Consider the following 22,575-nt stretch of genomic DNA (forward strand, 5'->3'; position numbering starts at 1 on the left):
CGGGTTACAGAAACTATAGTCAGTGACCGTGGACTGCAGCTGAGAGCTCCCATCCAGCGAGGGCTGAGGTTGGTGCCAATGTAAGCCAAAGTCAAGGACAACTAAAGCTACTTAAGAGCAAGACTATAAATAGACGAAGCCAAAGTCTATGAACAAAGGAAAGTAGACATGCTTTTAAAAAGCAAAGAGTATGCAACACTCACAGGGAATTAATAACAATATTATTTATTTATTTATTTATTTATTTAATTCATTTATTTATGTTTTGAGATGGAGTCTGTCGCCCGGGCTGGAGTGCAGTGGCAAGATCTGGGCTCACTGCAAGCTCCGCTTTCCGGGTTCACCCCATTCTCCTGCCTCAGTCTCTCCGAGTAGCTAGGACTACAGGCGCCCGCCACCACGCCTGGCTATTTTTTTTCTATTTTTAGTAGAGATAGGGTTTCATCGTGTAAGCCAGGATGGTCTTGATCTCCTGACCTCGTGGTCCGCCTGCCTCTGCCTCCCAAAGTGCTGGGATTACAGGCGTGAGCCACTGCGCCTGGCCATATTTTTTTAAAAGCAAAGAGAGTCAAAAGAGAGAGTCAAAAAACAAAAGAGAGAAAGAAAGAGTCGGAGACTAGAGACCAATCAACTTTAGTTTCTGACTCTCTCTTTCCCAGCTTTAGTCGCTATGAAGTCTAGCTGGACTTTGTTTCCTGCTGGTGGATGTCTGCAAAATTGTTGGCTTAATCTTTACGTTAATTCTTATTTTTAATTTGAGTTAATTTGAGTGAGATTCGATTCCCAGCCACCAATCATCTCTAACCAATGGACTTCCTCGTCCCCTTCTCCCCTGGGAACCAGGTGCTTCAGTTTGGCCCTTCTGGCTCCCATCAAGAAAGACTGGGATCTGAAAAACGTTCACACTGTCAAATACTGAGTTTGCTGACTTTTCTAGTAACATTTTAGAAGAGCACAGCAGTGAGAAGGCCACATGAGACAGTAAGGGATAACAATTCACGATACCATTTTGGGCATCAGTTGTAATCTATTTCAGGAGGAGCACCGGAACACCGGCTATTACCTCAGTAGCAGATCACTTACTATCCCCTTTTTGAGGGCTACTTACCATCACACATAAAGCTTTTCCTTCCTCCCACACTCCACACACCGCATACTACATAAGCTCTTCTGTCCATTGTAAATGCCTTGAAAGCGGGGATTGTCTCCACTGTGGTTTTATACTCACTGCTCTCACACTAGCAATGACAGCATTCATTTGAATGGATACATGTTCTACGTATAATTTTAATGGATATTCCTTCTCCCTCTCTCAGAATGAATATTTTGAGAAATTCTGGGCCTAATATTCAGGTAACACCTCCTCAAAAACCTTCCTTTTCCCTTTTGCCACTCCCTCTGCCCTTCCATGTGTCCTTGCACTTCTGTGAGCTCTCCTAAAACTGAAGAGCATGAGGAAGACAGGAAATTACTATTAGCTTTTCCTTAGTCCAGGAAAAAAAGACTTAGAGGTGGCCCAGTCATATTCATAAAGTGTCGATTAAAGAAGCCACTATCAGCAATTGAAAAGGACTTTCTAGTTCAGCCCTGCCTCCCATTCCATCTGGGCACCTCCAGCATCAGCCCACAGTTTCTCAGGCTCCAATCCATTCCATGCCAGTCATAAAGCTGACTTTCCAATGAAGACACAGAAGGCAGAGAGCACATTTGCATCAATGCAGGTACAGGTGTATAAACTCAGTGGCTCCAAGCGGCTACACTGAGCAATGTTTACCTACTTGGAAAAAGGACCATTCTCACAGATTCTATTTAAGGCCAATGTGGAAATATTAATAGAAATTATTGAATCTAGAACTATTCATAAATACTGTTTTAGAAGAATTTATTTTCATTCAGAAAGGAACACAGTTTCTGACAGACTGTGATTACCGTTTTATTTCCTTTCTCTATATCATTAAAGGCAAGGGTAGTATTCAGAACACTCAAAAGTTATATACAGAAAGAAAAGAAAATGATGTCTTTGGCATGCTTGGATCTCTATCATATTATGTTCTTGTCTTTTCTGGTACAATTGTAGGATTTATTTTCTAAACATTCCAATTTTACAGCATGAGTCATTGCTAATGTAGAAACCAACTGAATCATCTATCCATCCATCAATGAATATTCTTGTCTTCTTTTTTCTTATATGTGCCTATCTTTATACTAAAAAAGATACTAGGAATTCTTGCATTTAAAGCACTTCTTCTCCCTTTCACTTATTTTGTTTGGTTTACAGGTAATGCAGTAAAGCTATCATTAACTTTGTGTTGGTTCAGATTTCCATTCAAAATATTGAGTCAGAAACTCAAATCAAGTGTACTCTTAAGTATCTCAAATCTGATGTCTTCCATACAGGAGGTAAATATAAAGTCTAGAAAAAGGAGAATAGAAAAGAAATATTTTCATAGTTTCTGGCCTTAAGAAAGACCAATCAGACTGGATTGTGGTAATAAGTCTATGTCTTCTTCACTTAGCCTTTAAGAGTTGACTTTAAAAGTTATTTGATTGGCCAGGCATGGTGGCTCATGCCTGTCATCCCAGCACTTTGGGAGGCCGAGGTGGGCAGATCACCTGAGGTCAGGAGTTCGAGACCAGCCTGGCCAGTATGGTGAAACCCTGTGTCTATTAAAAATAAAAAAAAATTAGCCGGGCGTGGTGATGCGTACCTTATAGTGCCAGCTACTCAAGAAGTCGAGGCAGGAGAATCACTTGAACCTGGGAGGTGGAGGTTGCAGTGAGCCGAGATCATGCCACTGCACTCCAGCCTGGGTGACAGAGTGAGAACCATCTCAAAAAAAGGAAAAAAAAAAGTTATTTGATCATCTTGTTTCAAATATGAAGAATCTAGTTTATTCCATTCCATCTTAAATATATCACCTAGGATACTTGGTATTGTAATATAATTACTTGTTAGGCACATCTTTTATTATTATTATCTATACCAGATGGTTTCAAGGAGAAGACATATTTACTTGGAACCAACCTATGGTTTGAGGTGGGGCTGGGGACTGGGCAAGAGCACTGGTCCAGGAGTCAAGAGAACTAAATGCTAGTCACTGTGATACCACCAGTGAGTGAAGCTGTCACTTACTGGGCTTTCTTGTTCGTTAGTTTCTTTTTCAGTAAAATGAGATTCCTTCAGTGCCTGAAATCTCATTCTAAGACTCAATGACTGAGCCTTTTCCTATTGTTTATCTCTTGCCCCAAAATTTGTAACACAAAGTCTCCCCAATTTTTATGCACTTAACAATCCACTGTTCAGTAGCCATTCTATATTACATGCAATTATCATCATTAGCCCCCTTTCCCGTTCTGACTATATGGAGATTATATGGGGAAAACTGTAATATGGATCACAGGGAAAAAACTGAATTAAAAGGAAGATTTGGTCTGGGCACGGTGGCTCACACCTGTAATCCCAGCACTTTGGGAGGCTGAGACGGGCAGATCAGTTGAGGTTGGGAGCTCGAGGCCAGCCTGATTAACATGGAGAAACCCCATCTCTACTAAAAATACAAAATTAGCTGGGCATGGTGGTGCATGCCTGTACTCCCAGCTACTCGGGAGGCTGAGGCAGGAGAATCATTTGAACCCAGGAGGCGGAGGTTGCAGTCAGCCGAGATGGTGCCATTGCACTCCAGCCTGGGCAACAAGAGCAAAACTCCATCTCAAAAAAAAAGCAGGGGGGAAGATTTGAATTTTTTATGCATTATTTCTAAGAGAGAACTCAGAGAAATTGTTTGTCCTAAACAATAGCTTCTATCTATTGACTCCCAAGTAGTTCCCAAGAAACTAAATTGCTTTTACCAAATTATCCTTTTAATACATCCATGTTATAGACTCATCAACTACCTGTTCATTAAAACACATGGCCTACCAAAATTATATCTTAACATCATTAGCTTTTAAATACTAGAAGTCATTTCAACCCTTAGAAAAGTCTGGTGAGCATGATTACATGTGGAAACTTTCAGATAGAATGTATCCAAAAAAAGTAAGTGTATTAAAAATGTAAATATATTTCAGATATCCAAAAATGTAGACATATTGACAGGCTTTGCTACTTTTTTGCAGTTTCACATCATGTCTTTACTTGTAATAATATCAATAATTGCTGCAAAGATAATAAACTACATTCCCATTCCCCTACCCCTCTACCCAAGTACTATGTTATACAGTTTTCCCTGCAACATGGTGTCAGTCTGCAAAGAGTCTTTGTGACATCAGGAAGAGAGTCTAGATTTCCTTCCAGGGCAACACATTTTGCTATTAGGTTGAACCATAAAACTGCCATTTTTGGTCAGGAATGATTGACTACTGATGGTTTCATATGGCACAAGCTAAAGAGCCTTCCTTGGGTTTGAGTTACCGTCCTGAGAGTCGCTTGTGTGTCCAATGGGCCAGTTACTTAATTGCTGAGTCTTGGTGTATGAAATGGTAATAACACCTACTTTGTAGGATTGATTATTAACTTAACATTGAGGCTTAGCCATGAGGTATAGGAGCACCGTGCCTGGAAACAGTTATTGTTCAAGAAATAGGTAATAATACAATATAATTATCAGTATAAGTAACTTAGAAGAGTTTCCTCACTTTTCCTTTAGCCATTTGTGCATATATGGTGAAGGTAATGGTTGCTATGGTAGAGAGAAATGAAAAATATTTGTGAAGCAAGCAAAATTTTTAAAACCCCAATAATGTTAAAGGCCTTCCATTCCTGTCTTGTATGCTCTCTTTTGTCCAAGTAAGGGCACAGATAAAGTTTGACACATATTCGGTGGAGTATCTAAATAGAAAAATGTACTGAAGCAAACCAAGAACAGAGTTTAAAAAAAAAATTAAAGCACTAAGCAAACATTCTGAACTTTTGGCAGAGGAATTGGACTGTCTGAATCTCCATGACTCTTTGGAGTTATTAATAGTGATGCATTTTGCCATATTTTGAGCAGATGCATATTTATAGGTCACGCAATATCTGTGTGGGTAGACTTTCAAGGCTTTATGGCCTTTTAAAAATGTCTTATCTTGGAAGAGAACAGGGCAAGGAGGATGCCATTTTGTCATCTGTGCAGCACCAATCACCCTGTGCTCATTAAATGTTACGGGAAAGATGGGCACTGCAGCAAGGCCTGGAATGTGGCTCCCATCTGCTCTGCCAGAAGCCATCCATGATGAAGTCACGAGTTGCACAACAGTAGTAATTCGCAGCTATTTATGACCATTTTAATAGCGAAGGTCTAGATTAGAAGGCTGTGTTTACACGCCATGCAGCAGAATAGTTCACGAATCATTCCCACAGTAACGTTTGGTCAAACCAATCAACCAAGTAGTGAAAAATGAACCAGTTGTTCTTGAGGTTGTGATTAATAGATCTCTAAGTTAACCTCTACTTTCCTCATGCTCTTCCGTACCTGAGACAGAATTGACTCCTGCCCCATGCCCTCAGACTCTCCTCCTCTGTCTTCCCAGCAAGCCACAGCCCTGTTACCCTTTCTCCACCCAAGCTCAAAGCTGTAAGACATCAGCTAAGTTAAAGGAGCTTTGGAAACTCCTATAGAGCACCTGTGCACATAATTAAGGAAACATAATTTTTAGCACGTGTTTATTTTCTCATTGTCATTGCTCCATTATGTGACTTTAATTAGTGACCCCGATGGCTCCTGTGCATCCAGATCAGTAAAATCCTTTCATTTGTCTGCTTAAACTGACTTGAGATTTTAGTGATTATCCCTTCCATGCAGCCTGAAGGTCAGACTATTTCCTTTTGTTTCACTAGACAGTTAATCCCCTCATTAGGGGTGATGGAAAATGAATAATTAAACATGCCATTTTCGCATTTCAGGTAATGAGAGGCCCTAAAATCCCAGAGGATGCCGTAAGAGGAAAAGTCAGGGGAGTGTTGAAGACTCTGCCTCCTACAAATATGTGAGTTTCTCTCCCCTGGCTTCATGGTAGAAGAGGTTTGGCGAAGGCTCTTCCTCTAAATTGAAATAAAACAAAATGAAAACCTTAGTTATTGGGCTGTACTCTGACACTCAGTAGCTGTGTGACTTGGGGTAAAGCAGCTAACCCTTTGACACTAAAAGTTCTCTCAATTATATAAGTGGAATGATAATGGTAACCATTGTATTGAAATGTTATGAGCATTAAAAACATGAATGAGTGACAATACTTAACAACAGTGTCTACCACATGGTAAGAGCTCTGTAATGTGTTAATTATATTATCATTTTCATTATCACCCAGGCAAGTCACCTGAATGCTGTGGGTATCAGGCCTCAGCCAAACAACCACTTGCAGGGTGTCAAAAAGTTTCCTTTGGCCTACTAGAATAAGGATTAAGAGTAAATTATGTTGTACCCTGGAGGGAAAAAACCCAAGTAGCCATACCTCTAGGGCCTTAGGGAATTCAACTTTCACCAAACCTCTTCTAATTACTCTAAAAAGATTTTTTGGAGGGTGGAGGTGGTAGAAGGTAGAAAGCCACAATAGTCGGGACCCAGATGACCACACTTGGTGAGTGAAGGTGAAGCCACCCACAGCAGCCTCCACTGGTGCAATCTGAATTCCTGCCTCCAAACCCAGGCCCCACAGCCTCTGCCCCTTCCTCACATTCTCCAACTCCCAGGAAGCCAGCTTGCCCCGGGCTTCCCCAGCCCTGTACCGTGGAGACCGGGCAGGGACCTCCTTTTGTACTCTGACTTCTGTCTCATCTGACCATGTTTTAGGCAGACCTTACGCTCATGCCGACTAAAAATGGACTCACCCTGCTAAGGAAATCCAAGCCCCATTGGGAAATATCTCTGAGTCTAATTTGGTCATTTCTTTTGCCACTTCAGGCTGTGGACCTTACAAAGCAGAGATAGCACCCTTCAAGATGCAGAGTTCAGGGAAAGCTCCTATACAGAGGGGAGTGGGAGTCTCCGCTGAGTTTGGAAAGATGACTGGGGTTTGATTGACAGAGTGAACGCGGTGGGGGGCGGCGGGGGAGATGTTTCAAGTAAGTGAGGAGGGTCTGGAATGTGCCTAGAACACGGAATCTTCTGAGAGGCTGAAACAGGCTGTGTAAGGGAGTGCAGGTGGCTAAAGCTGCTCAGAGAGACACAGACCAGTGCAGAAAGAAAGGTCTGAGGGTTCATCAAGATATTGGACTTTATTCTGCATAAATACAGATGGTGAAGGGTGGAAGCAGTGTTTCAGAAAAGAAAAAGTGTGTAGTGCTGTGCGTGCAGCATTGGTAGAAATGGGCTTGACGGGAGGAAAATTACTTAGCGGACTAGGGCCTGAGGTCATGGGGACCTATGAAAAGGAAAATAAAATGCATGAGGGTGGCTATACGATTATGTGCAGAGGGGGTGGAAACTGTTGCTCAAAACTGAATCTTAAAATTTGTTTTGTCATTGCTTTACCCAAAATAGTCGATCCTAGTTGGATTTTTGTGGAGAAAATATTTTGTCCCTTTTAAAAAGGTTCTAGTAAGAAGCAGCTTTAATGCTGTTTGTGGAAGGAAAAAGTTACGAGGAGAAAGAGTGAATACAGTGCATGATTAAAGGAGTGATGGAAAGTGACAATGGCTTTCAAAAGAGCACAGGTGAATTGACACGTATTATGACAAACACAATCTTACCGTGACGTCATTTTCTTGTCAATGTTGGGAAATACTTTCTAGATATTCTAATAATGATGTCGTTAGCATTGTACAATTTTTAATTAAAAAGCTTATAACACAAATAGAAACTTAAATCTGGAGGAGAACTTCAATATCCTTTCATCATTTTACAGAGGAGTTAACAAGACTAGAGAGTAAACAACTCACCCACAGTCACCCAGCAGGTGTGTGACAGGTCCATTGCCAGAAGGTAAATGCTTTGCTCCTGGCCCAGTGCCCTTTCTGCTTGGCCACAAGGGTCCACAAAGACCATTTTATTTATTTATTTATTTTTCAAAATACACATTTTTATCAAAAAAGGACCATTTTAATAGCTGAAGTAAAAGACTTGGTGTTTTCCATTTTCTCTTTTTAAAGTCAAGAGCTGTTTTCTCAGATAAATTATTCACATTTCCCTTTACTGCATTATTTTTCTTGTTTGTAGAATTAAATAATTAACCTTGAGGTAATCTTTGTGTTGAAGACACCTTAGCCTAGGGGTGCGAGTTGCCTAATGGGAAGAAAAGTGGTGCCTATGGGAAAGTACAGACTTCTAGGCGTTCCCCAGCTGCCTCGGAATAGCCCTCTGACCTGGTGCTCAGGATAAGGTGAAGTCATGGAAAAACATCAGCAAACGCGCCTCTCGACTTGCCTTGCCCATGATGACTGTCATCCTGGGCCCCAGACTGGAGGCATCGAGCTTCCTTATAGGGTCCCTGGGCGCCCATCTCCTTTATGGGGCCCCTCCCCACAAGGGACCCATCAGCCTCACTTCTCTGTTCTCCCTCCTCCCCACTTCTCTATCTTTTCTGTAAAATGTTTAAAAGAAAAAATAAATCTCTCCTGTTAGAGCATGTTCTTTTTCTTTTTCCTCCAGCCTTTTTTTTTCTTTCTCAGTCTCTGCCTCTCATCCAGATGAAATTGCTTTCCTCCACCTCTGGCAAACACACATTAGGGCCTTGCTTCCTCTGCTTCTGGGGCCCGTAGCCTTCCCTTTGTGGCACCTTCTCCCCAAGACCTGTTCCTTTCTGCCTCCTAGGAACCCACTCTGGACAGGGGATGCCCCAGTAATGGCAGAGGGCTCCTGCAGATGGTCCCCTACCCCCATCTCTGTTACCTGGCCAGGGCTCAAGCGTGGGAAGTCCTGAAGTTCTGATTTTCTTGGTTAATCTCCTTGAAGCAATTCTTCATGATACCAACTGCCCTGATTCTTTGTTCAAAGTTAGGGGTGGGCGAGTGTCAACCTTGATATTTTTCATTGTTGATTCATGTTCATGAAAGATTCTCCTAAAGTTTGATTGGTGAATGCCTGGGCCAAACACCGTAAGTTTAGGTGCACTGTGCCACATCCATATCAAGAGGCTGGGAATCTTGGTGGGGTCAAAGTCTCTCCTGTATCCAGGAACCATTGTATTGCCTCTCCCGGCATGTCTATGAGAGAAGGGACAGCATAAACTCTGCCATAGGAGGAGGAAGGCTTCTCTCTTCTTCTCCATGGGACACAGGGAGGGAGCTGATAGATGGCAGGCCTAAGGGCCCAAATTTAAGAGAGTAAAGTGGAGTGAACATGTTGAGATTGTGACCATTTTCCCAGAAGAAGCAGAGAGTATAATGCATCAAAGTTAGAGCACTAGAAGGGCCTTGGTATGGCCCCTGACACCAACTTGGGCAGAGAGACCAGACTCCAGCACGCAGCAGCAGTGGCAGTGGAGGTGGCACAGGCACCAACAGGCAGACGGGGCTGGCAGTGACCCTGGCAGGGAAGGATGCAGTGCCTCAGGGATGAAAGGATGCCAGCTGGGGACTCAGGCTCAGGTGCAGGTGTCACTAGACCTGGGCTAGCCTCCCACCCACTAGCCAGTTCCACAACAGATACAATGTCCCCCTAAGGAGGAAAGTGGTAGAAAAGTAAATACGTCTTAATTCCCAAAACTTCTCTTTTACATCGGGTAAGACTCCTAAACCAGAAAAATGAGGATCGTTATTGCTAATTACATGCTTGGTGTCCTTAGGAGAGACATTTAAATTTTCTGGACCTCAGTTTTCTCATATATAAAATAAGGATGTAAATAATTATTATGTTGTAGGATTGTTGGAGGACAAAATGACAATATGAGCAAGTGAAATGGTATGCCTAGTACCAGTAAGCCCTCAGTAAACAGTAGGCAGCAACCAAGCTGGTGGGAAGTCTTCTATCCAGGAGGGTGCAAATTGTTGACTTGCAAGATGATGAGGATTTCCAGATAGACACAGGTGAGTAAGCATTGCTTTTTCCAGTTGGATAACCCTGAGATCTGCTGCTAGAGTGGACTCAGGATGTGAGCAGGAGGCAAAACACAGGGAAAGTAGCCTGAGTGCTGATGAGCTTTTCAGATGCTGATTTAGAAGCTGCCCATGCTCACCACACAAGGACCTAAATATACTGGCTCAGCTATCTAAATGGCAATGACAGTTGATGACAGCTGTTTCCCAATGACTTCCTCTCCTAGAATCTTCTGCACCCTACACGTTCCTGTTGTTCAGATTCTGTCTGGAAGCAAAACAGTTCCCAAATGTACATCAGATTGTGTTTTTCCCCACATCTTCGCCAGGCTTGTATGATCATCTTTTCACTTTTCCTAATCTTTTCGATTAAATTGCAATTTAATTTTTATTTTTCTGACCACTGGTGAGACCTACCATCTTTTCACATATTTATTGGCCCTTGCATTTTCTCTTTGGCTTTCATTACTTGAGTTTTACAACAGAATGGCATCATCTTTAGAATCAGTCCAAGGCCAGCATTCATTACAACCACTCTTATTATTTCATTTTGTTTTCTTCTCTTCTTTAAACTTCATGCTTCTGATTAATCTGTTTAATTTTAATGGCTAGGCATGGCAGCTCACACCTGTACTTCTAGCACTTTGGGAAGCCAAGGCAAGATTTCTTGAGAGCAGTCTGGGCAATATAGTGAGACCCTGTCTCTACAAAAAATAATAGTAATAATTTTACAAGTATATAATACTTCGGGGCACACACCGACTTTTGTTTGTCTTCCTTTGGCAGAGTCCTCACCATAGATAGAATTCTTTCATCTTTTGGATTAATCATGATTCAGGTCTTGAAATGAAAACTAAAATAAACTTTCCAGTTGGCCTTTAATCTCAATTTGGTATTATTCTAGGTTGAATGAAAATCACCTACTTGATAGTACTCTACTTATGTTTTTGCACTTTACAAAGAACAGAATTGGAGGCAGAATACTGTAGAAGAAATTTTCAAGAAGATTCAAGTACTAGATTTAGGATGTAGAAGTCCCCGCTTGCATACTGCTGCCAGTCTCCTTGCAACTTTCAGCAAATCACTTTCCTTCCTCTCTCTGTAAATGGAGGCAGGAGGCAAGTTGAGCTATATCAGTGATTCTCAACCCTGGCTACACATTACAAGTACTTGAAAAACTTTTTTTTTTTTTTTAGTTTTAATTGATTTATTATTGTCTTTAAAAGTCTTCACAGGCAAAGCCATCCCTCCTTGTCTGTATCTTACACCTGCCTGGTGGTTTTAGTTGAGGATTCTGAGAAAAAGAAACCTAGAGTGATGATGAGGAAATCTGACATTTTAGGAAGAAAATGGGAAGTTTCTGGAATTTCAGAAATTTTCAAACTTCAAAAACTGTAATGGTTGTTTCTGGCTCTTTATTTTATTACATCTCTATAAAATTCCGTATGTGGAAATAATGTGTTCCCTCATATTTATCTCTATTCAGTCATGCATTTATAACATATTCATTGAAAACTAATTATGTGCCAGGCCTGTGCAAGGAGAGAAGGGGGTGCAATAGAATTACCTGAAAAACTTTTTTTAAAGGCTATTTAAGAAACTAAAAAAAAAAAAAACTTTTAAATACTGCATCCTAAGGTCAGTTAAATAAGAATCTCTGGGAGTAGGATCTATGCATCAGCACTTTTAAAAAGTGCCTCAGGTGATTTTCATATGGAACCAAGAATGGGAATCACTGAACATGATGATCTCTGGTATCCTTTGTAGTAAACACCTCTGTGATTCTAAACCATGTTGAAATTTGGGCAGTATATCAAACTCTTTAGTGATTTTTAAGTTAGTAAAATGGAGATTCTACTTCATGTTCCCACACACAGCAATGGAGTTTAGAATTGGCCTGAATGGGTTGGCTTGGAAGATGTTTGTTAGTGGCCAGAATCATTCATGAATCTTCTTGCTTTTTCCTCTCCTCCTGTGGGGATCATGTCTCTAAATGAAACAATATGTGCTTTTGTTGAGCTGAAAACTGGATGAACTGAGGGGTAAAATGAATGGACAATTAGTCCTGTAAATCACTAATCCAGAGGACAGCCAGCAACCACTTCTTCTGTCCCCACTTTGAGGTTAAAAACAAAAATGCTGTGTTTGGAGGCCATAATGTGAGCTTTTGTCAACAAAGAGGAAAGTGCAATAGAGTTATAATAATACCCACTTCAATAAATAATTTTTATGCAATCCATAGCAATTTGGCCAATCAATTAGTTATGAACTGCAAACATATTTCACCCTGGAAGTGTTTGGTAACAGTTTGTGGTTGACAAAGACAATGTGTTCAACATAGGATCTAGCCCAAATTTACTAACAAAATATGATATTTTTACTGCAAAAGTGACTTAGGAGACATTACTGGGGAGACAAAACCCTTAATACACAAAGATACTCCATAAAACTTTAATTGCATGGCAGAATCTATAAATGCAAGAGAAGCAGCCTCATCTTTAATTTCAAGTAAGAAATGTTTTGGGAGCCGTCTGTGTCACTATTCAGAAATATAATCAATGAAAGGTATGAGGTTCCCTGAGAAGCTGCTTTGATCATGCAAACATGAGCTTCATTTTTAGATGTAACTAGTGTCTTCTTTCAGGTGATTATTGATCAGGTTCTTCTCTGCTGAGTCAATGACAAACACACACAAAGCTTGGTCCAACGTGAAGTTTGATGTCCCACATCACGGTTGCAGGGAAACATGAGGTCATAGCACCAGAGGTTTGAGCTCTTCAGTTCAAAAACCATATGCAGCATGAAAGAATGCTCTGGTGTTCTTTGAAGTTTGATGTATGTAACTTCAAATCTCAAAGAGAAATACATTTCTCCTCCCACTGAATTCAATTGCTTTGTAAGTGGTCTGATTTCTGAAAATTTGATTTTTGGTACAACTGAAGAGTCTATTTAACATTTGGGTTGCCTTAATAATAGAAGCCCAGGGATGCTATGACTCTCATGTTTCAAGGACCTGTGCCACAAGGACATAAAGATCACAAAGCCACAAGGACATAAAGATCAGGACAACATCACTCTGCCCTAGATGAGCTCACTTTCTAGGGGAACCAACACCTATATTAGAGTGCTTCAAAATGCATCTGCTATTATTTTATGATGGGAGAAAGATCACCATGGTTTTCACTGATCATAAGAAGAAATAAGTACTTATTAGATTTTTATGTCCATATTATTTATATATTTTGAAATTGTGGTAGGATACACATAACACAAAATTTGCCATCTTGACCATTCTCACATTTACAGTTAGGGGCCTTAAGTACATTCACTTTATTGTGCCACTGTCACCATCATCCACCCACAAGACTCTTTCTGTCTTGCAAAATTGAAACTCCAAACACATTAAAAAAATAACTCCCCATTCTTCCCTACCCTCAACCCCTGATAACCACATTTCTACTTTCTGCCTGTGAATTTATCTCCTGTAGATACCCCTTTTAAGTGGAATCGTTCTGTGTTTGTTCTTTTGGTTGGCTTATTTCACTCAGCATAATGTCTTCAAGGTAGATTTTTAAAGAGCCAATAAATACTTCCAAGTGTCTCATACACAACCAACTGTGCTTGTTCTAGCTGAGGTACCTCGGTTTATTTACAGATCTTATTAGAAAGTCGCTTCTTCTCATGATAAAGGGAGCTGATGTCATTTTGTACATCTTTGAAGGAATTCAGTATCATTCATGGATTATCCATTCATGGGTTCTCTGATAGCTCAAAGGCACCGGCACTGTCCCTCATAAGCTGTTGGTGGGGGTCGTGTAGCCCCTCCATAAGAGGGCCAGAGAAAAGGCAGCCCACCTGACTGAGAGCTGCCAACCCCCAGCCCACGCGAGCTCTGTGCTTGATTATGGGTGTGTATTACCATCTGGTATGTGGGTTTAGCAGTAAGAATAGGAGAATCAATCAGGCTTTCCATGTCATATGTTGCTATTATTTTATTTAACACTTGTTCTATGGCCAATACTGCACCAAGCACAGCATAAAATCTGGAATTACTTGATACACTCCCTATCTGTTATCCAAGGGAAACTTCTGCCAAACTTGCATCAGGGGATTCCTCTCAGTCCACTGAAAAGTGGCTTTATTTCCTAATGACTTCCAAATACAGAGTCTTGATTGTTTAAAGACTAAAAGCTATGCTTTAGAATTTTAAGTAAGATCCATTTTAAAAAGATTCTCTTAGCAAATTTCTCTATACTTCATTAAGTTTCTATCCTGGAGGAAAATATATCTCTCCATATTCCATGATGTTAGTGCAGGAAATGAAGCAACCACTTCCACTCACTATTTCCCTGGCTGTTTCTATTTAACAAAACGGTGATTTTAGCTGAAGCTTTCTTTGTGATTTTAATCACAATCTATATGTTGGACCTCAGTAATTAGAAATTTGAGTGTTTGTCATAAAAAGCTACTTCCAAGGTACATTATTTTACCATGATGCCTTCCAATGTGTGGTCTCTTAAAAACTCTGTAAGGTCACATTATTTGCCAGTGTTTGTAATAGACATAGTACCTGCCTTCCTCTTATGCCCTTTGGAAGACTCTTCAATTCTTTCCTGGGCTCCAGGGAGTACTGGGATTATTCAAGTGCTTCCTTCCTTCAGCTAAGAGACTAAAGTTTCATTTTTACACTAAAGAGCCTCAGCCTGCAGAGAGCAGTAACAGCCTCTTGGGCATGTCAGCCCTTGCACGTATGACTGCCCTGCTGTGTGCAAAAGCAAATGGAATTTCCTTTCCTTTCCTCTTAACTGATATTCCTTCACTCTTGTTAGGTTTGCCTTTACAATCTATTACCAAAAACTGGACAACAGAACTAGCATTATTTAAAAACATACACGATCCCCTCCCAATGATTTGGGGATGTCTTATTCATTCTGTAAAGGAAAGCTGGGCACTGGGTTTGGTCTCTGGGATATACTAAGATGCTCAGACAGAGTCCCTGTTCTAAAGAAGTAGGGGAGAGGATTTATACTCAATTACATAATACTGTACAAGTGAGGACATAATATATGGTATCAGAGACGGCTATGGAAATTCAGAAGATGGGAAAATCTCTGAATTTAAGAATCACAGAAAGGGAATGAAAATACCTCACTTTTCTTGAACATATACTATGTATCAGGCACGGTGTTAGGCAGCTTACATACATGATTTAGTTCAATCTTCACAACCATGACATGATGAGGCATTTTTTACTCCAAATTTGGCAACAAAGAGAAAGAAGCTTGTCCAGGACTGTTTGCTCAGCTTTCATGCTTTATACTGCATTGTTCCATACTGATGACGCTCCTGCTTCAAATCCTATTCCCATGTTCTACCCCCACCTCCCAAAAGGAGGAGAAAGATTGAGAGGCTTCAGACAATCAGATTTTACCAGATTTGTACTGCCTTTTAGTTTGCATCAGAAATCTGTGGGACTTGTATGCAGAGAACCATATATGTCCAAAGTGTAGCCAAAATGCAATTTTTTTTTTAAAGAATGTGATTTTAAAAATTGCATGGCTGGGCACAGTGGCTCATGCCTGTAATCCCAGCACTTTGGGAGGCCAAGGCAGGTGGATCACCTGAGGTCAGGAGTTCGAAACCAGCCTGGCCAACATGACGAAACCCCGTCTCTACTAAAAATACAAAAATTAGCTGGGTGTGGTGGCGGGCAGAGTTTGTAGTGAGCCGACATTGCACCCCTGCACTCCAGCCTGAGTGACAGAGCATGACTCCATCTAAAAAAAAAAAACACACACACACACACACATAATTTATTTAGAGGCACACAATGGGGAAGCCCTTTGTATGTTTGCATAGTTCTTTCTTCCTCTTGTGATTCCAGATGGGAATCTAGGACTTAGATAATTGACTACAGATTTACTGGGGTTGGGGAAAGATGCAAAGCCATAACACAGGAGCACACTTGTACAAAGAGAGCAGCTATCAGAATTCAGATTCAGCACACCTTCATGAGTATCCACTATGTGCCACTTAGAGGCTTATCTTTTACACTTTTATCTTCACACCAAACCTGCAAGTTGGATGCTAATCTCTCCCATTTGACACATGAGGAGACTGAGCCCACATAAAAAGTAAGTGATAGAGTTTAGATTCAAACTTAGGCCCTCTGCCTCAAGTCCAACTTATGACTTAAAAGTAGAAATATTTGAAGTCTGGAAAGAGGCTTTTCAGTTCATTAAAATCTGGCCCGTCAAAGCTGGACATGCAGCTTTCTCCACACTCTGGTCTGTCGCCTTAGCACCCCTGCACCAGAGACAGAGAACGTTACCCCTGGGAACAGCCCAGTGTCTGGCTCTTAGCACATATGCACATGCCTCAATTCTAGCTCAAAATTACATTGCCCTGGTTTAGAGGAGGCTGCCTTCCCACTACTTCTGCTACTGCTTGATCTGTAGAGCTTTCTTAAGATAAAGCAGATGTTCCTAGCCCAGAAGCCTTAAGGTTGCTGCACCAAGCCATCCAGCTGGAGCAGGAATGAAGGTCCCCAACACCACAGACTGCCAACAAGGTACAGGCCTCAGAGTAAGCCTTGAAGAGTTAGCTAATGGCAGCATCTGGCTTTGCATCATGATCATCTTACTTCATGACACAGCACGTTTTTAGGAAATTACACTTTCATTTTTTCTGCTGTCCGTTAAACAAAGTTTAATAACATAGTCTGGAAATACAGGTGGGAAGTAGATTTGGGAAGTTAGACTATATGCAAATTAAAACTATAACTTGTTTGAATTACTCCAAAGTTGGTATCTTTTTCAAAAATAATAAAGAACAAATACAGCAAATTATTCAGTAGGGTCTGAGTAAAACAGGATGTTACCTGTTTATCTAAGTATATAAAAAGATATATAATAAAGCCTGGAACACAGGTTATCAATAAATACTTATATAAATGAATAAATGTATGGTGATTTTAGGATCTTGCCAAAACCAAGAGTGTCAGCCTTCTTTGGGTTAGGCCTAATTTTCAAACCTGATACTAATGGTGGAGGAATTACGGTAGTAAACAGTTGAAGGGGTCTCCTGCTCCTTTATTTTCTGCCCAAACGACATTAAACCACCTTTGCATGGTATCTTCACTGGGTTCTCACTCCTGCTAGTGTGGCTTCTTTCCTCCTTGCTCCCCTGCCCCTCCCGCAATGTCTATGGACTATCTGGACCCTTCATTTTGTACTTTTTTGGTGCACAAACACAGAAGGTTTTTGTCTTAAAGCTGTAGCCACACTCATGAGGTAACCAGAAACTGCTTCAATAAAGGAAGGCAGTACGAACACTCTGATACCTCCTCCCCTCCCTCCATTCCCCTTGCCCTCCTCCCTCTTCTCCTTCCCCTCATCTTTTTCTTCTTCCCCTGCTTATTCTAGAAATGTTTCAGATTAGAAAATAATTTGTTACTTTGCTGTTTTAAAAAGGTGATATGTAGTCTCCTTATCTTAGAGATTAAGTTCTGTGTTCACCTGATGTACAACCATTTATTCTCTAAGTGAGGTAATGACATGATGATGGTCTACAGCAGATTGGAGACACCCTGTAAAATTAACATGTCTTACATCTTCCTATAATTATTTTATGTGTAAATTATTTAATATGCACAATGAAAAATAATTGTATACAACAAAGTGAACTGCTATACCAGGCTCTGATCCAAAGAAATTGTATGGATTGGTTTTTGGCATCTAAGGGCACTTTAGCTTTTACTTCACATTAGTGAAACTATGTTCCTTTAAATTAGCTCACTAGAAATCTATACTAGTTAGAATAATGAAAACTTGAAATAAATAAGGTATATAGAACAAGTAAATATTCCTGATTCAATTGTTTCATGATTTCTATTAGCACATTACATTAATGTTTTGTTTCAAAATATGATGGTTACTTTCTCAACATGTTTCTATTTTAAAATGACCTTTACTATCAACATATCTACATGGTGTCAAGTAATTGGAAGGCAAATACAAAATTCATATAAATATTTGCAGACACACCCTCAGTGTGATGAGCCTTGACTACAAAAAAGATGTCGATAAGCTCTGTCCTCACCAATAATTATTTGTTCCTTTTGGAAAGGTACATAGTCTGTCAAAGCAACTGAATTATTTCTAGTCTGCAAATAAATTTAATGGAGCAAATACTTTCTAGGTCACAGTATGGGAAAGGTGACATTTTTATTATGGAAAGAGTGAAGGTCTGTTTTTTTATCTGCTAAAAAAAATAGATTGGCAGAGTTTTTTTCTAGTCACAAAATTGAATATTTTATTTTGAGATTTTAATTTTCAAAAAACACCATCAGATAAGAAAATGAGTCTTTGTCATATACATTTTGTCCCAACTTTATAATAATTCATTACTAGTATAGTATAAGGTTTTAATAGGTAGTTAGATCATTTGAGCTAAATTATTTGCCAATCTAAATATTAATTATTCATTTATTGAAAATGTCAAAGTTGTGATATCCTAGACTATGTTAATCATGAGTGTTTTTTTAATTTAATTTTTTCTTTATTCAGAACAACATTAAATAGCAAATAAAAAATACCACTGCAAGTCTAAGAAGATCTCAGAAGACAGGAAAAAGCTTTGTATTTTAGCACTTTTTAAAAACAGCTTTACTGAGACATAATTCATATATCAAACAATTTACTCACTTAAAATGCACAATTCAATGGTTTTTAGTATATTCACAAATAGGTACAGCCATTGTCACAGTCAATTTGGGAATATTTTCATCACCTCAGAAAGAAACATTGATAAATTAACCAGATATGATGGTGCGTGCCTGTAGTCCTAGCTACTTGGGAGGCTGAGATGGGAGGATTGCTTGAGCTGATCTTGAGCTCCTGGGCTGAAGTGATCCTCCCACCATGGACTCCCAGAGTGCTGGGATTACAGATAGGAGTCACTGTGCCTGGCCCAGTGTAATGTTTTTGAGGTTCATCCCTGTTGTAACATGTAGCAGTATTTCATTCATTTTTTTTTTATTATACTTTAAGTTCTAGGGTACATGTGCATAATGTGCAGGTTTGTTACATATGTAGACATGTGCCATGTTGGTGTGCTGCACTCATTAACTCATCATTTACATTAGGTATATCTCCTAATGCTATCCCTCCCCCCTACCTCCACCCCATGACAGGCCCTGGTGTGTGATGTTCCCCATCCTGTGTCCAAGTGTTCTCATTGTTCAATTCCCACCTATGAGTGAGAACATGCGGTGTTTGGTTTTCTGTCCATGCGACAGTTTGCTCAGAATGTTGGTTTCCAGCTTCATCCACGTCCCTATAAAGGACATGAAGTCATCCTTCTTTATGGCTGCATAGTATTCCATGGTGTATATGTGCCACATTTTCTTTTTTTTTTTTTTTCTTTTTTTTTTCTTTTATTATTATTATTATTATTATCATTATTATACTTTAGGTTTTATGGTACATGTGCGCAATGTGCAGGTAAGTTACATATGTACACATGTGCCATGCTGGTGCGCTGCACCCACCAACTTGTCATCTAGCATTAGGTATATCTCCCAATGCTATCCCTCCCCCCTCCCCCCACCCCACAACAGTCCCCAGAGTGTGATGTTCCCCTTCCTGTGTCCATGTGTTCTCATTGTTCAATTCCCACCTATGAGTGAGAATATGCGGTGTTTGCTTTTTTGTTCTTGCGATAGTTTACTAAGAATGATGATTTCCAGTTTCATCCATGTCCCTACAAAGGACGTGAACTCATCATTTTTTATGGCTGCATAGTATTCCATGGTGTATATGTGCCACATTTTCTTAATCCAGTCTATCATTGTTGGACATTTGGCTTGGTTCCAAGTCTTTGCTATTGTGAATAATGCCGCAATAAACATACGTGTGCATGTGTCTTTATAGCAGCATGATTTATAGTCCTTTGGGTATATACCCAGTAATGGGATGGCTGGGTCAAATGGAATTTCTAGTTCTAGATCCCTGAGGAATTGCCACACTGACTTCCACAAGGGTTGAACTAGTTTACAGTCCCACCAACAGTGTAAAAGTGTTCCTATTTCTCCACATCCTCTCTAGCACCTGTAGTTTCCTGACTTTTTAATGATTGCCATTCTAACTGGTGTGAGATGGTATCTCATTGTGGTTTTGATTTGCATTTCTCTGATGGCCAGTGATGGTGAGCATTTTTTCATGTGTTTTTTGGCTGCATAAATGTCTTCTTTTGAGAAGTGTCTGTTCATGTCCTTCGCCCACTTTTTGATGGGGTTGTTTGTTTTTTTCTTGTAAATTTGTTGGAGTTCATTGTAGATTCTGGATATTAGCCCTTTGTCAGATGAGTAGGTTGCGAAAATGTTCTCCCATTCTGTAGGTTGCCTGTTCACTCTGATGGTAGTTTCCTTTGCTGTGCAGAAGCTCTTTAGTTTAATTAGATCCCATTTGTCAATTTTGGCTTTTGTTGCCATTGCTTTTGGTGTTTTAGACATGAAGTCCTTGCCCATGCCTATGTCCTGAATGGTAATGCCTAGGTTTTCTTCTAGGGTTTTTATGGTTTTAGGTCTAACATTTAAGTCTTTAATCCATCTTGAATTGATTTTTGTATAAGGTGTAAGGAAGGGATCCAGTTTCAGCTTTCTACATATGGCTAGCCAGTTTTCCCAGCACCATTTATTAAATAGGGAATCCTTTCCCCATTTCTTGTTTTTGTCAGGTTTGTCAAAGATCAGATACTTGTAGATATGTGGCATTATTCCTGACGGCTCTGTTCTGTTCCATTGATCTATATCTCTGTTTTGGTACCAGTACCATGCTGTTTTGGTTACTGTAGCCTTGTAGTATAGTTTGAAGTCAGGTAGTGTGATGCCTCCAGCTTTGTTCTTTTGGCTTAGGATTGACTTGGCGATGCGGGCTCTTTTTTGGTTCCATATGAACTTTAAAGTAGTTTTTTCCAATTCTGTGAAGAAAGTCATTGGTAGCTTGATGGGGATGGCATTGAATCTGTAAATTACCTTGGGAAGGATGGCCATTTTCATGATATTGATTCTTCCTACCCATGAGCATGGAATGTTCTTCCATTTGTTTGTATCCTCTTTTATTTCCTTGAGCAGTGGTTTGTAGTTCTCCTTGAAGAGGTCTTTCACATCGCTTGTAAGTTGGATTCCTAGGTATTTTATTCTCTTTGAAGCAATTGTGAATGGGAGTTCACTCATGATTTGGCTCTCTGTTTGTCTGTTATTGATGTATAAGAATGCTTGTGATTTTTGCACATTGATTTTGTATCCTGAGACTTTGCTGAAGTTGCTTATCAGCTTAAGGAGATTTTGGGCTGAGACAATGGGGTTTTCTAGATATACTATCATGTCATCTGCAAACAAGGACAATTTGACTTCCTCTTTTCCTGATTGAATACCCTTGATTTCCTTCTCCTGCCTAATTGCCCTGGCCAGAACTTCCAACACTATGTGGAATACAAGTGGTGAGAGAGGGCATCCCTGTCTTGTGCCAGTTTTCAAAGGGAATGCTTCCAGTTTTTGCCCATTCAGTACGATATTGGCTGTGGGTTTGTCATAAATAGCTCTTATTATTTTGAGATACGTCCCATCAATTCCTAATTTATTGAGAGTTTTTAGCATGAAGGGTTGTTGAATTTTGTCAAAGGCCTTTTCTGCATCTATTGATATAATCATGTGGTTTTTGTCTTTGGTTCTGTTTATATGCTGGATTACATTTATTGATTTGCGTATATTGAACCAGCCTTGCATCCCAGGGATGAAGCCCACTTGATCATGGTGGATAAGCTTTTTGATGTGCTGCTGGATTCTGTTTGCCAGTATCTTATTGAGGATTTTTGCATCAATGTTCATCAAGGATATTGGTCTAAAATTCTCTTTTTTGTTGTGTCTCTGCCAGGCTTTGGTATCAGGATGATGCTGGCCTCATAAAATGAGTTAGGGAGGATTCCCTCTTTTTCTATTGATTGGAATAGTTTCAGAAGGAATGGTACCAGCTCCCCCTTGTACCTCTGGTAGAATTCGGCTGTGAACCCATCTGGTCCTGGACTTTTTTTGGTTGGTAGGCTATTGATTATTGCCACAATTTCAGCTCCTGTTATTGGTCTATTCAGAGATTCAACTTCTTCCTGGTTTAGTCTTGGGAGGGTGTATGTGTTGAGGAATTTATCCATTTCTTCTAGATTTTCTAGTTTATTTGCATAGAGGTGTTTGTAATATTCTCTGATGGTAGTTTGTATTTCTGTGGGATCAGTGGTGATATCCCCTTTATCATTTTTTATTGCATCTATTTGATTCTTCTCTCTTTTTTTCTTTATTAATCTTGCTAGCGGTCTATCAATTTTGTTGATCCTTTCAAAAAACCAGCTCCTGGATTCATTTATTTTTTGAAGGGTTTTTTGTGTCTCTATGTCCTTCAGTTCTGCTCTGATTTTAGTTATTTCTTGCCTTCTGCTAGCTTTTGAATGTGTTTGCTCTTGCTTTTCTAGTTCTTTTAATTGTGATGTTAGGGTGTCAATTTTGGATCTTTCCTGCTTTCTCTTATGGGCATTTAGTGCTATAAATTTCCCTCTACACACTGCTTTGA

General features: G+C 40.0%; 1 protein-coding gene across 9 annotated transcripts in view; it reads left to right on the top strand.

Moving 5' to 3' along the window:
• The window catches only part of PCED1B (PC-esterase domain containing 1B), a 160,257-nt gene that overhangs the window by 18,751 nt on the left and 118,931 nt on the right, over positions 1 to 22,575 (top strand). For 4 of the 9 annotated variants that reach the window (XM_054527184.2, XM_063712131.1, XM_054527186.2 and 1 more), the window contains exon 2: positions 5,885 to 5,967. The exons of 2 other annotated variants lie outside the window; for them this stretch is intronic. The gene's annotated coding sequence lies outside the window, so the exon portion shown is untranslated. Of the gene's footprint in view, positions 1 to 5,884; positions 5,968 to 9,777; positions 9,944 to 22,575 lie in introns of all 9 variants that reach the window. 3 more of the 9 variants (XM_054527183.2, XM_063712136.1, XM_063712132.1) reach the window with 1 other exon arrangement.

Source organism: Pongo abelii, chromosome 10 (genome assembly GCF_028885655.2).
Source record: "Pongo abelii isolate AG06213 chromosome 10, NHGRI_mPonAbe1-v2.0_pri, whole genome shotgun sequence".
Classification (NCBI taxonomy): Eukaryota; Metazoa; Chordata; class Mammalia; order Primates; family Hominidae; genus Pongo; species Pongo abelii.